Below are 6,000 nucleotides of genomic sequence, written 5' to 3' on the forward strand. Positions count from 1 at the left end.
ATTCATATTTATTTTTACATTTAATTTTTACTGTGTGTGCATGTGTGTGTGTGTGTGTGTGTGTGTGTGTGTGTGTGTGTGTGTGTACTTCATGCAGAGTAGGCAAAGCATTTTAACATTGAGATATGTCTCTAGGCCTGTACATTATTTTAAAAGACAGGAGTCCTGCTAGGTTGCCTAGACAGGCCTCACACTCTTCCTACTTTAACCTCTAGAATGGTACACACAGAGGTATAGCCTCAATGTGGTGCTACCCTGTCAAATATGTTCACCAGAAACAGTCTGACTGAACTAGAACTGTGGAAAACGCAATGCTGTAAAAACTCTTCCGAACCAGACCACAAAGCCTAGGGAGCATTCTGAAAACACAAAAGAAGATCATCTCTAAAATTATTATTATTTTTAAATCAATCTCACCAAGCAAGCTATGATCCTTGCATGCTATAATACCTGTTGACCTGATAAAATCATGTCCATGGAGGCCATAATGGCATGAACCTTATATAAGTAACTAACACTTTCTGATTGGATCTAAGGCCGACTCCATGAGTGGAAACTGTAGCTGGCACTGTTAGTGGGGCCAGGAACCTGTGGCCAGACATGTTAGACATCCTAGGAGAGAACTTACTATTATTCTTCTGCTAAATTTAGGATATAGTATTAAGAGGACTCCTAGTGAATAGTAAATCCCAACAGATTAATGCACCTGTCAACCCTCATCAAAGAAACTTCTTGAAGTAGATGGCAATTGACACAGATGCCCTTAACTGATCAATATACAGAGAATGAAGGGACTATGGAAGTCTGGACCACAAGTAGGACTTACATATCATGGCTCTCCCTCCAAAAGCTCAAGGGTCTTTGAGGGTCGAAGAGGATAAGAGTTGGAGGTGGTGGATAATACCACAGAAATAATGCTGATGTGGAAATTTCTGGTTTCTTTGGAAACTCAGTGATGTCATATGATCTTTGGCTGGGGCAGACAGGTGAAAGAATGTCTTTCTGAAGCAGACACAGGTAAAAGAATGTTTTGCTATCCCATACCCATGAAATAATGTTGAAGCACACAGAGGTGAGAGGACAAGGGATGTTTAGAAAGATTATAAATCACCTTGTCCTTCCTTGTTAGTCTTTGCTGACTGACATTGGTTCGCCTTGCATCGTGTTGCTGATCTTTGCTTGTCATGGCTTTGTAGAGAGTAACTCACCAAAGAACATCTTGTGATAATCCAGCAGCTTCTTGTGGGTTCCACAATCTCTGGCTCATTGGCAGAGCCTCAAGGTTTCTTCTGGATGCAACTGCTGTTGCTGAAATATGAGTGGTGATTGCCTAGTGCAGCTTCTGATTCGTGTTGGTGTTTTGCTAGAGGACTGGTCTGCTGACAACAAAGATTGGAATAGCCCCCAAAGAACTATTTCTAAGCAGGTGCACTTCACCCGTTTCCTATTAACCTTTCTTTTCCATTCCTCTGGTAAGCGATGGGCTAGAAGGGAGGTTAAAGCATTTAAGAACCCTGATTAAAGTAAGTTGTAAAAAACTAAGTCTATACAGTGTTCTTTGATTATAACAGGGCAGTGGCATATATAAACTCACAGCGATTGTGAACAGTATGCACAAGACCTACACAAGCTCAAACAAACAAACAAATAAACAAATCTGTAAATGCTGGAGAGGCACACAATTATTACCTCTAAGTAAGGACCTATTGGCTTGTGATAGCTGATGAGAGAGGAAAAGTCAGTACTCTTTAGTGATGTGATCTCTGGTAGGCTGGCCACATTTCAGGGAGAGCAGAGCATATAGCAACACAGATTGGACTCTATGGAAAACAATGAAGGAAGAAAACAAGCCAAGATTTGTGGGTTAGGGAAATGGGTGTGGAGAAGGTGGACATGGGATTTAGGGGAGGTGGCTGAATATCATCAAACTACACCTACAGAATTCTCAGAGAACTAATAGACATCCATAAAAAAGAAAAAATTCTCAACAAACATGAAAATTAATTATTCAATATTATTTACTTCCCCCTCTATTTTTCCCGAATGTTGTTTCCTATGTTTTTAGGTCTTTGGCAAATATTTTGGGTCTGAGAGCCAAGAGACAGTTGCCTTAACCTGTGGAGTCTTAAATTTGAAGCTGGTGGGGGAGTCTGGTGTCTCTTTAGATTCCTGCTCCTATGAAATTTGTTCATCAGCCTCAATGACTGCATCAACTAAAGATTCCCACATCTAAGGCTCAGGGATCCTTGTGGAAAAGGGGCAGGAAGACTGTCAGAGCCAGAGGATCCAGGAGTTTGCTATGAGGTTTTATTAGAAGCTACGTGATTAAGTCTCGCCAACATGGCCCCCAAATATTAGCGGAACAAAGATGATATTGATGAATATGTCAAGCTGGATGGGAAAAAGCCCATGATGTCTCAGTCCTGTAGAAGAACTACAGGTATCTCAGGCAGAGTTCTCTAGAGCAACGGAACATATAAAATCAATCTGACTGTCTCTCTATCGTCCCTTATTTCATCCCTCTATATTGATAAATTTTATATGAATTATAACACTCACACTTAGTAGTCAAAGCATTCTGACACTGAGAAGGAGAGAAGCAGCTCCTTCTCTAAGAACCACTTCTGGAAAGAACATTGGAAGAGGTACATAGAGATATAAGCAAACCATCTGGTCAGGAATGTGTCCATCCAGCATATCTGCAGAAGGCATCAACATCTTCCTTTTTAAATGTTATGAGCTTCTAGGGTTTGAATTAAGGTTACGTGAGGATTCAATGAATTTGCGACTTGGGTATGGGAACACCCAACGTTGATATTTCTCAAGAAGGGAATTTGGAATGGCAACAATTGTGAGGGGGAACACAGAAATGCCCGCAACCTTCCTCAACTTTTAGAGAATAGTTAGGGTAAATGATGTTTCCCACACCCCAGATGCTTTTATGCAGACAAATGATATTGCTGTGCTTTATATAGCCTTAAGCATGCAGGCCTGAGAGGTAGGCTCCTCTGCTGAAGTTATCATCATAAAAATGAGGCTTGTTGTGCAAATTGCACTCAAGTGTTCTGCTGCCTCGAGTCCCCTGGTTCCTGCTTCAGTTCTTCCAGCATTAATCAGGAGAGGCGGCTTGGCCATCCTCCCACAGCTGTGCCAAGTGTGGGACACTCACAGGATGGAGATACCCCCAGAGAATGCCAGGGGTGTAAGTAACCCAGAAAATCTTATCTAGGATATCCTCCGAGATACCAGGGATACAAATTTGGGACAAAATGAAACTAAGCAGGAAGATTATTTACGTTTACTGCTTGCTATGTATGCTCTGTAGGTCAGGAGTATGCTCATCTAAGCACGATTTTAAGATATTGCAGAAATATATAAAGAAGCCCTGCTATTCCCTCCCTCCCCTGGGTACCCTGAGAGATCAGGAATGGCAGGAGATGCTGAGAGCCTTTTGTAAGGTGCAAGGGGGAGTCTTATCCATAAAAAGCCTCTTCTCTTTGTGATCCTTTCATCTTGGGGTTCAGCAATTGTAAAGATTCCTGCCCTGTTAGGACAAGGGAGAACTATGGGACAGAGAGCTCCTTCAGAATGGAAACAAGAAGTTATTTAGGAGACTTAAGTTTCTGGATCCTCTTGTTCCCAGTGTCCTGGCTCTCTTGATGGTTCAGAAGATGGAGGTCTCTGCTAACCATCTCTCTCTATCTCTACAAGTTGGTAGTTCTGCCTTAACCCAGGGGATTTGGTTAGTTCATACAGAAGGAAATCTTAAGGCATTTCTAAACAGCACCCCGGTTTTAGCCCCAAGGCATATCTTTACCCAGAGTTGATAATATTTCTGAGTGAGGAGTGCATGGAAAATATGAGCCTATTCTCTAAAAGATACTCAGGGACTTAAACAAACACTTCTTCTTATAGAACTACATCTCTATGGGTTACATAGGAGAGGGATAGCTGACATAACAGCTAAGAACTACAGATATTAGTATTAGAGCCCCAAGCATCCAAACCAGGGGGACCGCCATTGTGATTGTGAAAGATGTCGAACAGTATCTCATAACTGTTCTTGTTGAGTGTTTCCTTGACGACAGTAGTCAGATAAGTGCAAACGATATAGGCCAGGTACTTGTTCGTATCCCAAATGTTCTTTTAATAAAAGATAATCTAGTGCCTAATAGCTCATGGCTGGGATAAGCTGGTTAAGAACGTTTAAAACCTGAATAGAAATTCCTGTCTACTCTGGACTTGACATGAAGGGACTATTTCTTGATCTGCTCTCAGAAAGATATTGTTAGAAATGCTAGACTTTGACTATGCTTAACAAATGCACATGTGGGTGGGCTGGTCCCTTTTCTGCTGGAACCATACCTTTTGGGTTGACCCAATTTTTTGCATTTATGTGCCATTGAGCCCCTCCCTATTGCCCGACATCCTATTGGATTACGCATGGAAATGTTGAGGCCTCCTCGATGGCTGGGATAACCATTCACATTACGTCTGTCCTTACTACAGTTATGGTGGCTGCTTTTCTTCTGCCTGTACCAGGCCTTATTGTAGACCATCAGCAGGGAACTACAAAACTGGCCTGGGCTCTTAATAAAGTGACTAATCTTATAGCTCAGATGTTAGGAGAATTTAAATAAGACACCGAGAGAAGTTAAAACAACTTTATTATAAAATTGGGTGTCACTAGATTATCTTTTATTAAAAGAACATTTGGGATACAAACAACTACCTGGCCTATATTGTTTGAACTTAACTGACTACTGTCGTCAAGAAAATACTCAACAAGAACAGTTATGAGATACTGTTCAACATCTTTCACAATCACAATGGCAGTCCCCCTGGTTTGGATGCTTGGGGCTCTAATAGTAATAGCTGTAGTTCTTAGCTGCTTCTCTGTTCTTCCTACCTGGGTCAAGCATTCCGTGGCCAGATGCATTACTCCTATACACAATTATGTGCTTTGGGGGATATTGAAAAATTAACAGGGAGATACGTTGGGTTTGAATTAAGCTTATACAAAGCCATGATGAATTTGTGACACAGGCATGGTAACAACCAATGTTGACAATTGTCATGAAGGAAATTCGGAATGCCAACAGCTGTGAGAGAAGGAACACAGAAATGCTAGCACCTTCCTCAACTTCTAGAGACCTGTTAGAGCAGGTGACGTTCCCATACCACAGATGGCTTTCTAGATAACATTGCTGTGCTTTCTATAACCTTGAATATCCTGGTCTGTGAGGAAGATGTCTCAAAGGAGCTGTAATAATCAAAATGAGCCTTGAGGTGCAAGTTGTACTCAACTGCCCCAGTCTTGAGTCCCTTGGCTTACCCCTTCAGTTTTCTCTTGGCATTAATCAGGAGACAAGTTGGTCAAGCTCTCATTAGCAATGGCCTCCATTCATAAATGTGGTGGCCCAAAATGTGCTACCCTCCTCCCGTCATTCAGCACCTTTTCTAGGTATTTGCTGCTGTCAAACAGCATAAACAGCAGATTTAGGATGAGGCCACGATGTCCCCACTTATCATATCTCGGAGGACACTCAAACAAAATGCAAACACAATGCAGCAATAAAGGCAGGAAAATGGGAGGAGCAAAGCCCGTTGCTCTAAGCATACCATTTATCTTTTGTTCTAGGTAATTGTTTTCTTAGAGGGACCTGGAAGAAACGGGCTGAAGAAGACACATGTGATTGAAATTAGCTGCTATCTTCTGGATGCCGCTGGATTGCACACGAGATAATGAATTAAATGAAGTAGAAAGCATGGCCTGAACTGGAAATGTGCTTTCTGCCTAATGTAATTAATCTCTATTGAAACAGCTAAGCCATTTAATTTGTGTTGCATGAATAATGAAATGAAAGGGGCTCGTGCGAATTAACTTCTTAACCGGCAGAGAAGATGCAACTGCCACGCGGGACGGATGGGGATTTCCCCATGAACTTCTTAGATCTCTGGCCATTACAGTGCCTTCTACTGTTGGCTTACTTCTTCAGT

The 6,000-nt window shown here is 41.8% G+C and overlaps 1 long non-coding RNA gene across 1 annotated transcript in view; it reads left to right on the forward strand.

Annotated features, from left to right (window-relative positions):
• Positions 1-5,766, forward strand: part of LOC108348419 (uncharacterized) — a 72,986-nt gene extending 67,220 nt beyond the window's left edge. Inside the window, exon 5 of the long non-coding RNA XR_001841666.3 lies at positions 5,642-5,766. This is a non-coding gene — a long non-coding RNA (uncharacterized LOC108348419). The remainder of the gene's footprint in view (positions 1-5,641) is intronic.
• The last annotated feature ends 234 nt before the right edge of the window (positions 5,767-6,000 follow it).

The sequence above is a fragment of the Rattus norvegicus genome, chromosome 16 (genome assembly GCF_036323735.1).
Source record: "Rattus norvegicus strain BN/NHsdMcwi chromosome 16, GRCr8, whole genome shotgun sequence".
NCBI classification, from domain to species: domain Eukaryota; kingdom Metazoa; phylum Chordata; class Mammalia; order Rodentia; family Muridae; genus Rattus; species Rattus norvegicus.